This window comes from Callospermophilus lateralis, unplaced genomic scaffold (genome assembly GCF_048772815.1).
Source record: "Callospermophilus lateralis isolate mCalLat2 unplaced genomic scaffold, mCalLat2.hap1 Scaffold_169, whole genome shotgun sequence".
Classification (NCBI taxonomy): Eukaryota; Metazoa; Chordata; class Mammalia; order Rodentia; family Sciuridae; genus Callospermophilus; species Callospermophilus lateralis.
The window spans coordinates 1435022-1452862 of record NW_027512767.1 but is presented as its reverse complement, the minus strand read 5'-3'; the positions used below and the strand labels follow the sequence as shown (position 1 = coordinate 1452862).

Sequence of the window (17841 nt, the reverse complement as noted above, 5' to 3'; positions counted from 1 at the left end):
AGGAAGCGAAAGTTCACAAAGATTCAGAGTATCTTTTAGGTACCAAGCATCATGCTTGTAATCATCTCGAGGTAGGGATTATTATCACCATTTCACAAATGGTGATGATTAGACTCAGAGAAGATAAGTAACTTGCTTAAAATGACACAGCTAGTTAAAGAATATAGATTCAAAGTCAGGTCTATTTGACCTTCAAGAGTGTGTTCTTTCATCAAGCTTTCCATAATAATGATGCTGTTTCAAATCAAAACCTTTGTATTCATCACTGTGTTAAGGAAAAAATTCTGTTTGGAAGTCCCAAGTGGGTCAAGAACACTGACAGTTTTCCCTTCAAGATGCTTTGCTTGGCTACTGCTGCAGTTGACTTTTGCAGCGATGCCAGGCCCCCTCTTGGAGGGAGGATAGAGATGGCCCAATGATTGGCTTTCCATTATTTCATTCCACTGACTTTTCTTCACTCCGTTTTCCCAAAGCATCTCTAGAGCACAGTGAAAGAAAACACATAAAAGATTCATCGAGTTGCTGTGAACTTGGCTCTCAGAAGAGGACTGCTAAAGGGTATCTTCACACACTGTAAGGCCTTCTTCTTCACACTTGATACTTCATCTCGAGCCACTTACTATGTGCAGCTAGCGAGGAAAATGCCAAATTTCCTCTCTGATACTAAACTGTTGATGATTTTAACTTTTTGTTCAGAAAAAAAGATCTGAGTATTACGACTTTCATCTGTGACTGTTCCAAACACCAGCATCAACACCAACAACGGGAACGGACACTGTGTCATCTATGAATAATTAGAGTTCATGGTCCATGCACTCCTATAGTTCCCTTGGCCTCAGTCACTGTAATGAATGGCATCACTACATCATTGTCCACTCAAAAATCAGGTCAGAGCCAGGGCACTTACTGGCTTATGCAGTAAAAACTTGTACTCACTATTTCCTATAAAATGAAGTCCCAACAATGAATTCTAGCCTTCAGGATTCCCAAGATGTAGTTCGCTCTCCCAGTGTAGGTCTGTCTCTCACTGATGGCTTAACATGTGCTGGAAAGTATGTTGGGTTCAGGTTTACCTGGGATCCAGGATTGGCTCTGATCCTTACGTCTAACATGTTACAGAGCCACTCAGTCTCTATGTTGGTTATTCTGCATGCTCTCCCCCATCATTCTCTGCCCTTCTCTGTGCCCAGAGAGGCTGACCCCTGCACACTGCATCACTGAGTACCTGGGCTGACTCAAGTCTGCTTAAGCTAAGTCTATGGCCAGCACTGATAAGACACTGGAGGTCAGAACCAGCTTTTCCTCATTCTCTCCTTCACTGCCATATTTCCAGGAATAGCTGCATCCATCTATGATAACAGGTGCTTTCTCCTTCCCACAGGGATTCAGCAACAATATTCTACCTGCTCCCCCCACCACCTTGACCTTCAGCCTGAGGCTTGGTAATGGCTGTTGTGTTTTTAGTGCTTGGGTGCCTCAGCATCTTTTCTTGGTCCCCTTATCCCTGTCTGTACCTCTAAAACATATTTTCATTTGAAAGGTGTAGTCCACCCTTCCAGTGCAGGTCTGTCTCTCATCGATGTTGCATATCATATCTGAGTGGAAATTTTTTTTTCTTTCTGAACTCTGTCTTCTAGTGTGTGTGTTTTCTGATGAGAAGTCTGCTGTAATTTTTGTTTGTTCTTTTTTTCTGGATGCTTTCAAGAGTTTTTCTTTTGCATTCAACAGTTTGAATATGATATGTTTAGAAAAGTGTATGTGTGTGTGTGTGTGTGTGTGTATTTATTTTACTTGGTATTTTTTGAACTTTTTGGATCTGTGGTTCATTATTAATTATGAATAATTCTTGGCCATTATTTCCTCAAATATTCCTCTGCCTGTTTTTCAACTCCTCTTCTAGAATTCTAGTTATGTGCGTACTAGATCATTTGATGTTGTCCCACAGGGTTTGAAGTATTCTTTTGCTCTCTTTTTCTCCTATGTTTTCATTTGGGTAATTTCTACTGGCCTGTCTTTCTTCCGCAGCTGTGTCATGCTGTGTCATCAGGAGCAACCAGCCGGTCAAAGGCATTCTTCATCTCTGTAGTTGTGTTTCTCATTTCTAGCATTTCCATCTGATTTTTTTCTTAGGGTTTCTATCTTCTTGCTGAAATCATCCATCTGATCTTGGAAACTGTTCACCTTTTTTCACAAGAGCTTTTGATACCATTACAGTTATTTTAAATTCTGTGAACAACGGTTTCAACATCTGTGTCATATCAGAATATGGCTCTAATGATTCCTTTTTGCTTTTTCTTCTCCTACCCATGTTCAGTTGAAAATGTGACACCTCGTGTGGCATGGTAGAGACTGAGATTGATGGCTTGTGTTTGGAAATGAGTTTACTTCTGCTAGGACTTCAGGGAGTGGTTGTGAGTTAATCTAGTTAGTATTTGGGCTGGCTTGGAAGTTCCTGGTTTCTGTGGTTGCCTCAGTGCATCATAGTCTTTAAGTTCTTTTAGCAATTTTTTGTGCTTAGGGTGAGAAACTGATCTGTCAACTGTTTTTCTCTTGGCCTCAATTTCCACTCCATCCTTAGCATTAGGTCCTTTGTGCCACAAATCAGAGGGTCTCCTTCCATGCTCTACCCGCTTTCCATCCTTTTTGCAGCAATGCTTTGCTCTGCACTGTTGCTTTCAGCTTTTTAATCAGTAGGAGGTGATGGTGGGCGAGTTCTCTATTGTCCTGAGGAGGACTCAACCTTAGGTATGTGTGCTCCTGACCCTGGGGACTGTCTCCACCTAAGTGCTCCCACCCCTTCTCAGGCGGCAGTTTGGGGCTCTTACAGATTCCTGCTCTTCTCCTGCACTACATACTTTTTCTGCTTTTCTTCTCTCATTCAGCTGATGGGTCTCCACCTGTGTCTAAGTGGGAGAGTGACTGGCTCTCTCTTCACAGGTGAAGGCTTTTGCTCCTCAGGGGATGCAGGGTGATAGGGGTCTGGGTGGAGCAGGCAGCTATTTGTGCTCTTCTCCTCAGCGGTTGCTCCACACCTCCCCAGGTCTAGCAAAAAGGTCTCTTTCTGAGATCTTTCTTCAATCTACTGGTGGTGGGCGGGGAGGGCGGAAAACTCCTGAAGAGGATGTGGACTCCTTCCATTTCAGTTCCCAGGGCTTGATACTCTCTTGCCCATACACACTTGGCCTTCAGAAATACGGTGGCCATCCTAGTGAGCTCCTCCTACTAGCTCCAGTTGCATCCACTCCAGGGAAGCTAAGTTCATATCCTGTCTCTCTCTGCAGGTGTCTGTCCCTCCTTGAATCTGGGCTAGTCTGTTGCTCTATTACCTCTGAGGAGTTCAAGGAAAATCCATGAATTTGCCTGTTGTCAGGCTTACTTTTGTTATGAGATTGGGAATGATGCTCTTTCTAGCTCTCATATCCCCCAAGCAAAATCAAGAAGCCCAATCTGGGGGCTGGAATTGTGGCTCAGCGGTAGAGCACTCGCCTAGAGTGGGCGGGACCTGGGTTCAGTTCTCAGCACCACATAAAAATAAAGGCATTGTGTTGTGTCCATCTACACCTAATAAATAAATATTAAAAAAAGAAGCCCAATCTGTTGATTTGAACTCTTTGAGTTGAATTCTGTGTCCTTCCAGGAATACTGATAATGTCAGAACTGGGATTTGAATCCAGCATTCTTCTCACTACAGCATATTTTCCTCCCTTTCTTTATCTCCCTTCCCTCTTGAATTTATGTTTCATTTATAAAATATTTAGTGAATCATTTTCAAGGTGGCAAGCCCTAAGCTTAACACAGAGATAAATTAGTAAGGTTCTCACAATAGCTAAAGGAAACATACCTATAACAGGAGCTGTCGTCAGGCATTGTGGGAGACCATAGTCACTTCCTGCTCTGAAATTTAGGGAAGTTGGTTTTTCATGCCCACCCAGGAAGTCAATTTTGTTTATTTACTTATTTTGTGGTGCTGGGGATTGAATCTGGAGCCTCACATAGGCTAGGAAAGCACTCTACCACTGAGCTACATCTCCAGCCCTTAATTTTGGAAGGAGCCTCATGCTACTGGACATTTTCTTACATTTTCTTGTTTTCTGACCATATGCCAAGTCTGACAGCATTGATGGCCCTCCCTAGAGATGAGGTCCCTATTGCAGACTCCTTGGAGGTTTTTACCAGCAGACCTGTGGGCTCAGGGAAGGAAAGTAACCTTGAATCTCTAGAGCTGTGAACTCCAAGTTGCTCTAAAGTGTGTGATGTTTATGTTAGATGTATTATTTAATCTGCTAGGAAGATCGATAAAGCCAACTTAAACTTGTTTCAGTAATAGCCCATGTCACAGGCAGGCCTGGATGGATTTTTTTTTTAATTTTTTAGAACATTTGAATTTGAATCCACCAAGGTGCCTCATGGAGCTAAAAGGAGAAATTTCACTAGAGCAAATGGTCCATTGGTAAAACCTGTTCAAATCCTTGTTAAGAAACACCACAACACAATATGGTGTGATGCTACATCATGTACAACCATAGAAATGTAAAGTTGTGCTGCAATTGTGTACAATGAATTGAAATGCATTCTGCTGTCAGATATACCTAATTAAAATAAATAAATAAATAGAAAAAAAAAAGAAAAAGAAACACCTCGACAATAAACAACCGTACACCTTTCCTTCTAGGAAGCTTAATAGCTTGTTAAGTATTTTTTTCTTCTCAGTATTAATTTAGTTTTTAATCCTCGGAATGGCCCATAAATGGGGTAAGGTAGGGATTTTTTTTTTTGTTTGGTTGAGACATGGGCCTGGAGGCCAGCTAGCCTGCCTGAGTCACATGGCTAATGTTCAGTGAAGATAGGTGCCTGGCTCCCTTGCTTTGTTTCCAGAACAGATCCACTTTACTTGGCCCACTCAGCATGCCATTTTCCAGCCCATTTAGGATATCCTCAGGGACCTGACCTCTTTCCTAGTTCACACCTTAATATGTTCTACTTGACATTTGAGTCTGCTCTTTTGATTCCTACTCCTATTAAAACTTTGATCTGTTCCTCTGATTAGTTTACTTACAAACTGCTCCTGGCTAATATGTTTCATGTCCAAATAACATTTCTATAATTACTGCTACTGCCACATATTGCTTGAAATAATAATAATAATAATAATAATAATAATAATAATAATAATAATAATGGCAGCCACTGTCATTTTATGGAGCTTTTCATATTTTATCTCAAGGAAATTTTGAACCTCAGGCTGTTCTTATAGAATAGACACTATTTAGATCTCTATCATACCAATAAGTCACAAAGAACACAGGTGAACCAGGCCAGTGCAGTTGGAGGAACATGGACTTGTGTTCCAGTTGTGCTCTACACCCACTATGTGATTTTTAAGCTTGTTCCTTAATCTCTCTGTGCTTTAGCATATTCTTATGTAAAAATGTGGAAGATAATTTCCTGCTCTCTGAAAAATGACCTACCATGAGACCCAAGGTAATTAATCTGTATCAGGCTTATGGTTTACCATCTCATAGATGCTATGAAATGGGAAAGAGCCTGGCACACAGAGGGATCTCAAAAAAGTGAGTTTTCTTTCTTTCTTTCTTTTTTTTATTTGTATGGCTTTTATCTTCCACTTCTGGTTTGTGTCAAGAAGGATCAGTGCTTTTCTTGTGTACTCCTATAAAGTGGATTCTTTGGAATTTCAAATGCTATTTTATAAAAAGCAATTGTAATAACTTTTCCTTCTTCCTAAAATATCAAACATGGCTGTAGATTTCATCAGGGAAAGAGAGGAAGGGACCCTGTCTGGTAGAGGTGTAGGAAATGGTTTTAGATTTCAGGGTGGTGAAGAGTAACAGTGGCAGTGATGTGCAGGCATTCAGTTTGGGATCTGAGGGAGTGATCTTGGGAACTAATTAAGTGTACAGACTCGCTCTGACAAAGAAATCCCTGTATTGGCTAAATAATGTATGAGATTTCCATGGGCAATGGGGAAAATTGAATTATTTAGCGTATTTCCATTTCAATGAGTTAATCAAGATAATTGCTGTTTTCCTGGATCTTTGTCTTTTCTTTGCAATTAGCAAGGTCCTTGTTTGGAGAAAGGAATTTAGTTAGTGAACTTTGCACAAACTGCTGTGACATTTTTTGGTGTAAGTTATATTTAAAATCAATTATAGGTCCTTTTCCTTTGAGTTTCAAGATTGTGAGAAACTGATGCTTGATCCACTTTGAGAAGAATGTAGGGTTCAAGGATTCAAGTGGATTTGGGATTAACAACCTTAAGGGGGGTGGAGTGGGGGAGGGCAGTAGGGCAGAAATGAAAGAGCAAGAGCTTTGGCCTCAGACAGATTTGGGCTGCAATCCCTGTTCTGTCGTGTTCTCACTATGTAACAGCGGGCAAATGGGCTTGTCCAAGCCTCAGCTTTTACTTCCATAAAGCAGATAATATCTGCCCAAATCCCAGCTGCTGTGAAGGGAGACTGCAATGACAATGCAGTTCCTGGCCCACTTTTGATGGTCAACAAGACTAGGTCCTTCCCCATCCCCCACACACATGTCTAATGGTGACACTTTCAGCAGTCTCAGTTCTCTGGAACATGGCTAACATCTTGGGGAAAAACAAATAAAAGCTTAAAAAAAATCTAACTAGAAAAAGAGATGTTACAAAATCCCTTCATTAAAATACCTCATAGGGAAACACTTCATAACGTCTATTTAATTTTGGCTGGGATTGTAATAAGCTGAACTTCTGCTTCTCTGACCACACCACTTAAGAAGCCCTGTATGGGGGGAAGTAGGGTTGTAGCTAGATGAGGTGAGCACTGTGACTGAAAACAAATGGGGACACAGTAACTCCCCATGGAGGGGCCAAGAAAAGAGTAGTTGAGCATTACTTTAGGCAGGGCAAAGGGTTCTGCATCCTTGTCTCCCCACAGAAGCTCTTTCCTACAACAGCATAATATGCCATTGTTGCTCTCCTCATTAACAACCCTGACTTATAAATAGAAAGGTTATGTTAGATCTGTGTCACGTGTTTCAGAAAGGAGGCAGGTAATGTACCTCATAACAAGGTCATCTAAAATGGTAAAAATTAAAAAAAAAAATTTGGTACTTAAAGATGTGAGCTCCAATTATGCAAAAAAATTCACCTATATGGAATTGTTCCTTCTCCCACTACCATGTTTCTGAACAGTGGTCATCTGGAGAGGCTAGCAGTTTATCAAGGACTTTTCATCTATATCATCTCCCTGTACTATGTTCACCATGAGCATTTTATAGATGTAGAACTAAAGCCCAGAAAAATGAAATCCATGGTGCAGCTAGGATGGAAGCCCAAATTCTCTGATTCCAAAGCTTGTAGCTTCTCCACTACACAAATTTCCTTCTCAGGAGAAATCATCTAGAATATGAACATGAGAGCATATTAAAGGTAATGGTTTGCATCCCAAGTCCTGAATTAAAAATGAAATACATTCAAGAATGAACACTTCATCTCTAACCTACAATGCACCTAATGAAACAGCCATCAAATGGCAGCAGCTGGATACTTACTCATAAAAGGTTGTCCATCCATTTTCATTGCTTTTGGTCGCCAGAAGGCCAGAGTTGCCATGGTATGTCATCATGGCCAGCTCGTGTCCTTGTGTGGTCACACTTTTGAGTGCACTGTTGGTACCCATGGTCACCCAGTATACCTGGCCATCTGGGACCACCAACCAGAGAGGCATCCCAGTAGAATCTTGGCATACGTTAACCATGTTGCTGTTGTTGTCTGTGATGAGAGTGATGTCACCATCCTCAGTGTAGGTGAAGTTGTACAGGTAGTCTCCTGTGGGCAGGCTTTGGGTATACAGATGCTTGCCACTGGTATCAAACAGGTAGAGCTCCTGGTCAATGGGGGAGGACAGCTCATACATGTTCTGGGTGTTGAGGAAAGGCTTGTTCTTCCTGATGAACCGAATTCGAATATTCCCAAGGTCAGCCACATAGAGCTCCCCATCAGCACACACAGCCAAGGAAGACGGGGTGTTCAGCTTTGCACCCTTGGCGTAACCATCGTCTCCAGAGAAGCAATCACAGTTGGCATCGTTTTTACAGTCACAGCCACTGGGGGCCCTAGCAACTAGGGAGATCTCTCCACTAGTGGTGACCTGCCTGATGCGGTTGATCTTTTTCTCATCAGTCTCAGCAATATATAGGACCCCGTTGTGTGAAACAGCCAAAGCAGTGGCTGACTCCAGAGTTGCATGGATGGCCACCTTGCTCAGCAGGAAGTGGTCGATGCCAGGAACCTGTCAGTGCATGGGCCTCCCAGCGACAATGCGTACCTGGTGATTTTCAGAGATTTGCAGGACTACATTGTTGTCAAGGACATAAAGAGAGTTGTCCATCGGGTTGATGGCTAAGTCTGTGGGCCACTCCAGGCGAACCTGACAATGGAGACATGAACACTCAAATGATTGGCAGGATGTCCCCCACTAATCATCCCACACCCCCTTAAAACCCATAACAGCATCCGAAGCACCTTTACATATAGTCTTGGCCAATCCTTACAGAGTCTACCATCAAAAAAGGAGTGTTAGCCCCCTGAGCACAGAAAAACCATGTCACTGAGGCATTGATGGTCTCTGTCAGGACTGACAAAACCTGAAGAGGGGATAACAACAGAAAGTAGCCGGTGAGAAGATGGACTTTGGAGTCAGACAGGCCTGGGTTCAGATCCTAGTTCTACCACTTATGACCTTGCGCAAGTTACTGTGCCTCTCTGAGCCTCAATATTCACATCTGGAAAACAGAAATAATAATTGTGCAGAGTGCTCAAACAGTGATATGGGGGTGGGAGGGGAAGTCAGATGAAGTCTGGAGGCTAAGTAGGACTTGTTCAGAGGTTTAGAAGAGACTCTTCATGAATGGATGATATGATACGTGTATAAAAGATGATTTCTCAAATAATAGACAGAATAACCATGGCACTGTCAGACACAGTTATAGACCAGTGGTTCTCAAATCTGGCCCTATATTCAAATAATCTGGGGATGTTTTAGAAAATAGTGGTATTCACATTCCACCCTGAGTCGGTTCCCTGGGTGGGGTTTGGACATTGACATTATTTCAAGCTTCCTGGGTGATTCTAATTGGGAGTTGGGAAACACAACTGGATACCTGCCTCTTATATTGGGTGATAACCAGACAAACAGCATTGGTATCATCTGGGAGCTGATCAGAATTGCCCCAAACCTATTGAATCAGTGTCTGCATTTAAGCAAAATCCCTGGGTGATTTCTGTGCCCACTGAAGTTTAGGAAGCCCTGCTCTACATAATGGTTTCTAATACCTTTGAGAACTGATTCTCCTAGAAAGGATTAATGAAGTTGGCAGTAGGATTTAGGGTTCACAGGTCTGGGGCCCCACTCTGAGCTTCTTCTGAGCCTGACTGGTAAGTCTTTAAGTGGGGACCTAAGAGGCTGCAACCTTCAGGGTTTAAGGTGAGGAGAAATGGACATGGACATGGGGCATGGATTGTTGGATAGATCACACTGGGAACTACTGGCACTTCACTAGTTGGGCCTTCAAGAGGTCCAACCACACCATACAGGGTTGGAAGTGTTGATGAGTGTTTCCTTCTGCTGATTTTTGGGCCCTAACTAAAGACTATTCAACTTAGGGCTCCTGAGCCCCCTATAAACCCTTGCTCTTTGGTCCCTTATGGAGTCCACTCTAACTAATATAATAATTTAGATAAGAAGTTTCTCTCCCAGGAATTTTCTCTTGTATACCATTGTCTACAAGCATATTCATCAGACCCAGTTTTAACAAGGGTGAAAAACTGGAGTTATGCCCAACAATTGAGAATTGGCTAAATAAATTATAGCATATTTAGTTCACTCATAAATAAGAATACTATGTGTAATCATTATAAGTGACATTATAGATGGATATGTAATGACAGGGGGAAATGTTTGCTATGTGTTAAGAAGAAAGAACAGGTCACAGAATTGTAAGCACAGTGTGATTCCAATTAGGAGGAAACGTAACCATAAATTAGATCGATTATGGATAGAGAGGAGATTAAAAGCCTGGTGGATATATCTCAAAACATTAACCATACTAGGATAAAAGGCCATTCTAATATTCTTGGTGATTTTAAACTTTTCTTATTTCTTGCAAGGTGCATGTGATTGCTTGCCTAGGTAGAATGAAACCCCAATAAATTATATGTCTAGGCGAGGCCACCTTCATCTGTCCCCTTAGCTCAGGGCCATTCTCAGGAAGGGCGAGACCTTTCTCGGTTCTTCAGAGCAGTCTGTCTTCGGGTCTTGTCTCCTCACCCCCGACCCCAGTGCCTGGCTGTCTGCACAGAGCGAGGGCGCTGCAGACCCTGCAGAGCTGTGGCCTGGACTGCCTGCCACTCATGCTCCCCAGTGCTCTCTGGAGCACTGTTGTGCCAGCTTTCGGCTGCATCAAGAACACAGTTTGCTCTAAAGTGACAGGAGAATTTTCAATTTTCTAAAACCCATTTCTTGTCAACACTGGCTGCTAAATATTTTATGCCCTCTGGTCCTGTGGCACCTTGGGGACCTGCTTGCGAGAACTTTCTGCCTGTCATTATGATGAAAAGATGGCGTCTTGATGAGTGGGTGGGTGGGAGGGGGGAAGAGGGAATCAGTAGAGGGAAAGGAGAGAGGAAACCAGAAGAAACGAACAGCAAGCATGTTGTCGAAAGCTGCTGCATACACAGGGGCACCCGGGGGTGGAGAAGGCATGGCTCTCAGAGCTGCTCTGTCATGTAGCTGGAATGATGGTTCTGGGGCATACTGTATGTAAGCCAATCTGGTCTCACCTCTGATCAGGGATGATTCTGCCTTTGGCTTGATTTCCCACCACCAAAACAGAGGGAGCAGACCTTATGCCTTTGGAGGTCCTCCAGCTCCTAGTTTAAGGGCCATGTCAGGGAGGGGCATCCCCTCCACCCTATCTTCCTGAGTATTTTCTGCTTCACTGAGGCACTCTGAGCTGACTGCCTTGTTAAAGAGTGATGTGCTTGCAGAAATGACTGTCACATGAATGAATGAATGGCCAGCAAATGGCACAGACCCAGCAATTGATGGAGGGCAGGACACCTCACTTCAACTCCAATTCCACGGTCACCAGAAGCGTCATCTTACTCAAGTTTCCTAGACACTGACCTTCTCACCCCATAGCAAAAGGGGTAATAAATATGCATAGGGTAGTTGTGGGGATCGGCTGAGGCAATGTACATGGAAGTTCTTTTGTGGATTTTAAAGGAACCTAATATTGACACCCTATTGGCAGCTGCCAGGCACTGTACTAGGTGTTTACTTACATGATTTTATTTAAAAAATTCATTTTGCATCTCTGATGAAATCTAGTATAGGGCTCTGCATAAATAACACCTTTTATTTCACCAGGTCTCAGTTTCCTTATCTCTAATATCTACCCTACAGGATTACTGTGATGGCTACATGAGAAAAGAGAAGCCATGCTTAGCTCTCTAATCTCACTAGAAAAGCACCCAGCACATAGAGTGTGCTCATTTGGTCCCTAGGTAGAGAGTGATGCTCTGCCTGGGGTGGCCATACCTGGCTATATTAATATCCAGCTTTCTTTCTTTCTTTTTATTTGTACCAGGAATTGAAAGCAGAGGTACTTAACCACTGAGCCACACCTACAGTCCTTTTTATATTTTATTTAGAGACAGGGTCTCACTGAGTTGCTTAGGGTTTCGCTAAATTGCTGAGGCTGGCTTTGAACTCATGTTTCTCTTGCCTCAGCCTCCCAAATTGCTGGGATTACAGGCATGTAATCTGCCCCCTCTCTACTCAATGCCTCCTCCCGTCCCTTTCTCTCATCTTGGACCTGGTCTTTGTCTCCTCCTACGTTGGTCCAGGTTTCTGGGTTCTCCCCTTTGTACTCTTGCCTCCTAGCTGTGTTCTGTCTTTGGCTTCCCTCCCTATTCCCAATGGGACAGCCAAGTATCTAGGTATTGGTAACAGAGGAAGCTCTGAGAATGAAAGCCAGTACCCGCTGCCCATATGTGTATGTCAAAATATATGCCTGCTCTGGAGTTTTGTAAAAAAAAAAAAAAAAAAAAAATCCATGCTTAGATTTAGACAAAGGTAGTAAGGGCCAGCAATAAAGAAATTTTTAGTCTAGGATTTCAGAATCTAAGTGTGGGTTTTCATTTTTTCCCCCATCCAATATATGCCAGTTGTCTTCCAAGCCTTTGCTCTGACTGCTTGGCAGTATCTCTATCTAAAGTTAAACAGTTTTCCAATGTGTGGATTGAAAGTGTTCAGCACCCTACGCTGGCTGGTTGAGGGCCCGTTTTGAGAATTGAAAATACTTGTATGCACATCCTTAGGCCGTGGCTGCTTCCTGGTGGGTGATTCCAGCTTGTTCACAGACTGGAGAGGGAAACTCTCGAGCCAGCGAGGGGAAGCCTGCCAAATTGCAAAGACGAGTGGCAGAGAACAGATTCCATTCTGGAGCGCAGCAATCACAGTAGTTGGCGCAGAGGGAACCGCACTAGCATCCGACTGGCACATGGCACAGTGCTGGGACCGCCAGCAGCAGCCATGGGGCCCTGGGGAAGCCACATGTGTCAGGAACAGGTGGGCATGACGAGTGGGGCTGGGAGCAAGCGCCACAGTCAGCCTCCCAATTTCTGGTACCTCCTAGATTCTGGTAACGTTGGCAAGATGGCACAGGCCAAGCCCAGCCCGAGGACCTAGCAATAAAGGGTCACTTGCCAAGTCACTGTAGGCTATCCTAAGGTCATGCTGGATTGCTAGTCACATGTGTCTCTATTGAGTCTATCCTGGGATACTGGTTCCCACCTGCCAAGGCCCAAACTCTCTGGCCTGAAGTTGCAAGGTCCTTTCCTATTGGCCCCAGACCATGCTTCCTATTTCAACCCCTACCTCCTCCTTCCAAGCAGCTTGAGCTCTAGCGTTCAATTTCCCAATGGTTTTGAACATATCAGTCTCATTAACATCTTTGTGCCTTTGTGCATCCTGTCCCCTTTCTGTGAAATGTCTCCTTTTCTTTTTTTGCTACCCAGAAAAACCCCTATTCAGTCTTTAAAACCTGGAGTAAATGTTACCTCCTGTATAAGCGGACCTTAGAAATTCAGTTTATTTCACCTCTGAAGTGTTGAGCAGCACTAGGAAGTTCACGGGCATTGTTTTATGTGTTCTCGAGGTAATTCTGCCAGGCCCATGGCAGTGATTTCCATTTCTCGGATGAAAAATAGGGCTCAGAAGACTTCAAAAACCTGCCCAAAGTTACTGAGCTAGTGAGTGGCAAAGCCAGGATTTAATCACTCAATCAATCAATCAACACATATGGGCTGTTCTTCAATGTGTACTAGCCACCTGATTAAGTAAAGAATTCCTGCTTCATGCAGTTTATGAACTAGAAAAAGAATAGATAATATGCAAGTACCTGTATGTGTTACAAAAGAGGAAGTTCAGGAGGTTGTGGATTTAAATTAACACTGTTTAAAGCTCTATCCATCCTACTCTGCTGGCCTTGGGCAGATTTCCCAGAACCTCTGCCATGCCCACACACTTGTTACCCCTCTTGATGACCTCCCACAGCCTCTGGGAGGTGAGTGGGGCAGGGTCAGTGTCATCTCTGCATCCTTGGTGCTTATCAAAGGCCTGTACCAAGTGGGCATCCTTTAAAGGCTTGTCTGGTGCAAAGATGAAGGGCCAGCAGAGTGGCTGGGTGGCTGGGTGGTGGATGAGAGGATGAGCTCAGGGGCCCAGGGTTCTAGCAGACAAGATCTTCTCACCTGATAAATATCCATGACAGAATCACAGCTGAGGGGCCGAGCTGATGTGAGGTCATTGGAGCCCAGCAGGGTGGATATGATCCCATTCTGATCAATGCATCAGATCATGGTGCCATCCACAAAGTAAATCAGCCCAAACTTGTCCACTGTAATGCCTGGATGGAGAAGCCAAAACAGGAATTCAGCATCAGAGCTAAAAGGACACAGAAAGCACTTTGGCAGCCTGGTCTCCTCAGATGCTCCTACGACACTCAGCCCCCTCCCTTTGGTGTGGTACTGGAGATGGAACCCAGGGCCTTGTGCATACTAGAGCCATGCCCACAGCCCTCTGGTTCTCTTCTAAAGACAAACAGATGGAGGTGCAGAAACTGTGTGCTTTGTTTGAAACTGGGATGGAGCCCAGGTTCTCAGGTCCTCTTGGGCTCTAGTCCTGCTTTGCTGCCTCCAGAGATTTTTATTTATCACCTCAGTCACCCACAAAAACTGGACTCATAACTTCTAGGGGTTTTGAAGCACTAGAGGTAGTGGTAAGGGGATATTTTTCACTACACTGTGCATTATTTAAATTAACTGACTTCTCAAGTCCTGCAAATGTAATAATAAAATACACTCTTTTTGTATTTTATTTTACTTTTTTGGTAATAAATTTTCTTTTCTTTTAAGATAGTTCTTTAAGTTTTTCTATCCTTATTATTTTAATTTCATTGGTTGTTATGGTTTGGATGTGAGGTGTCCCCTAAAAGTTCACATGTGAGACAATGCAAGGTTTGGAGGAGAAATGACTGGTTATAGCCTTAACCTAATCAGTGAATTGATCCCTGTTGGGATTAACTGAGTGGTAACTAGAGGCAGGTTGGGTGTATCTGGAGGAAGTGGCTCACTGGGGGCATGGTTTGGGGTATATATTTGTATCTGGCAAGTGGGGTCTCTCTCTGCTTCCTGATTACCAGGTGAGCTGCTTTCTTCTGCTACACACTTTGCCATGATGTTCTGCCTCATCTTGAGCCTCCAGGAACGGAGGCTGCTATCTGTGGATGGAGACCTCTAAAACTGTGGGCCCTTGAATAAGCCTTTTCTCCTCTACAATTGTACTGATCAGGTCCTTTATCACAGCAGCGAAAAAGCTGACTGAAACATCTGTCACTGCAAAAGCATAGTCTGAAAAGAATTCTATGGGTTTGCATAGAGAATATTGTTAAATTTAATGTCTAAGGATAGCACATCGAAGAGAGGAGCCAGGATTACTCAATATCATCTGTTCCATCCCTAGATTGACACTTGGTTGACTTTCTCCCTGGCCCAGCCGGTGTGATCTTGGGCAAGTCACTGGACATCCCTGCACTTGTTTCCTCATCTGTCAAACCAAGGTATTGTTGTAAGTCTGTATTTCTTTTTTGAATGTGTGTGAGAATCCCTTGGGGGACCTGCTCCAGATCTCAAGTGTACCTGAGCACCTCTCTGATCTTGGCAAACACCTTGGTGGTCATGATACGCATTCAGTATTTTTTAGCTAGTGATGTGCATCAGAATCACCTGGAGTGTTTTCAACACACACCCTTTTGACCTCCCTCTTGGAAATACTAGTTCAGGGGGTGATTGTGCCTGTGACCAATGCACACTTTAAATTTGATCGTGGGTGATTCTGATTCTCACCCCAGGCCCAGAATGGCCTGTCAGACATTCCCCTACCACACCATTGATGCTTAGGGATGATGGGCAAGATTTGCCCCTGAGAGGGGCCTGGTCTAGATGGGGAAGCCCAGAAAATGACATGTCTGAGGAGAACTTGTCACTTCTGCTTGATTTTCCTAGAGGCAGGCGGGGGGAAAAAGGGTCAGACGAGGTTGGCTAAGGTGGAGACGCTTGCGATGTGAGACTTCCCAACTGTGTTAACCTCAGCAAACTCCATCCCTTCTAAGTCTTGGTTTCTCATTTATAAAATGAGGATACCAACATCTGACTTGCAATAGTTAGCCATCAATAATTATTAGTGGCTATCAGGATTATGAGAAACACCCAGCACTCTGTAGGTTCTGTGGCACTTGCTCTGGGGCCCTGTGTCTCTTCCTGGGCCAGCAGATGGGCTGGGATGGACCAGCTCTGAGGAAGGGCCCCTGGAGCACTGGTGTGGCTTCCATGCCCCCTGAGGCTGGGCAGCCGGAGAGGGTTTCACACAGAGGACCAGGCGGCCTCGAGGCTGGGAGCCTTTCCCGGGGGGCCCTGCCTAGAAGGCAAATTAATTTCATTCTGTAAGTACCAAGACAGGAGTTTTCTTGTCTTCCTGGCTCTGTCCTGTCTTTCTCTTTCATCTGCCAGGACTGATGAGCGCTTCATGAACAATTGGGTTTCTTGTTTACAAAGTTGGCTGCACAGGCTAATCGAAGTGATCTGTCCCCTGATTAATGACTTCATTTCCCCCTCTTTTTGTTGTGCTAAATAGATGGACATCTTTTCTCCTCCCTACTGCAAAGTGTCTGCATATTGTGGCACTCTCTGTCATTTTTATCTAGGTTAATTGCAGGCTTTTGGGCAATTGCGCTGCCACTCCATCTGTGTGAGGGGGAGGGAATGCGAGTGTGCAGGGCCGCTGAGGGACGCCTGCGCAGAACAGAAATCTCAAGAACAAACTTTGAATTCTCAGAGAGCAGAGTGTCGTAGCAGAGAGAGGCTGATGGATCATTAGGCTAACCTCTCATGGACTATCGGGAAAACTGAGGTCCAGAAGAGGAGGTCCCAGAGTCAGTGAGTAGCAGAGAGGAACCGTAAGGCAGGGTCCCCAAGAGCAAGGTTGGTGCTCACTCCCCTCTTCACTGCTTGTTCATACAGCAAATCATAATTAAGAGGGAAATTAACCATTGATGACACAATATTTACCCCACAGTTACCACCTGAGCACTCTAGCCATGCGGTAGAGATAATATGCTATGAGGGTATACCATGGGAGGTGACATAATGCATTGTAATACAATATAACAATAGTTATAGGAGTCACCATTTATGCAATGTTTACTATGTGCCCGATGCTGCTATGCTAAGCATTTATCTTCCTGATGATATTTAATCTGTACTATAACTGTATTATATCCTCGTTACATAAATGAGGAAAATGAGGTTCAGAGAGATTAGACAACTTGCCCAAAGTCACACAGCTACTAGATGACAAAGCCTAGATTTGAATTCATGATTTCATGAGTTTACTGCTTTGCTTTGAACCCCAGCCTTCTAATATAATCATTCATAATGTTTTTACAGGATACCGTGTGAAATACATTGATTTTGACCCTTAGACCATTCCTAGGAAGTCTACACAGATGGTATCGTTACCCCTACTCTATTGATGAGGACCCTGCAGCTGAGACACGGAGTCATTGGCCCTGGGGCTGGCACCACAGACAAACCTCCACTGCAGGACATCTGAATGATGATGGCTTCCCTTCTAAAAAGACTCCCAGGGTCCAAGCTCTCTCCCAGCTCTGATCCCCCATGCACAGATCTTCCTCCATCTCAGGGAACACTTCTCGCTCTCTCCCACATCAGAGTGCTTCACAGCCAAGTCTTATTTATTCTGTTACAAAAAACTTATCTATGCAACCTCATAGCTCTATACACTCGTACATACTTGTTCAATAAGTGAATGACAAATACTGAAACTGAGCATTTAGAAGTTTAGCTTTTGGAAGGATTCCAAACTGAAACCTACAGTTAATTGTCCCATAGCTCATGAACATATGCCAAGATGACACACTAGTGCTTTTGGTAACAATAACATGAGAGAGCATATGTATCCAATAGCATGATAAATACATGATGGAACGTCCACTTGGAGGAATACTATATGGCCATTAAAAATGAGGACACATAAGACTCTTTAATGACATGAAAAGAGCTCCTAATATATCATTTAGGGAGAAAAAGCAGGATACAAAAATAGTTTGTTTAATGTGACCTCATCTTGTTTACTTGATTTTGGTGAATATTATATACATACAAACATTTAGAATAAAGGCGAAAAGAACAGATAAGAAATATTG

The 17841-nt window shown here is 43.6% G+C and overlaps 1 pseudogene; it reads right to left on the bottom strand.

Moving 5' to 3' along the window:
- The window catches only part of LOC143640294 (teneurin-4-like), a 72353-nt pseudogene that overhangs the window by 31437 nt on the left and 23075 nt on the right, over window positions 1-17841 (bottom strand).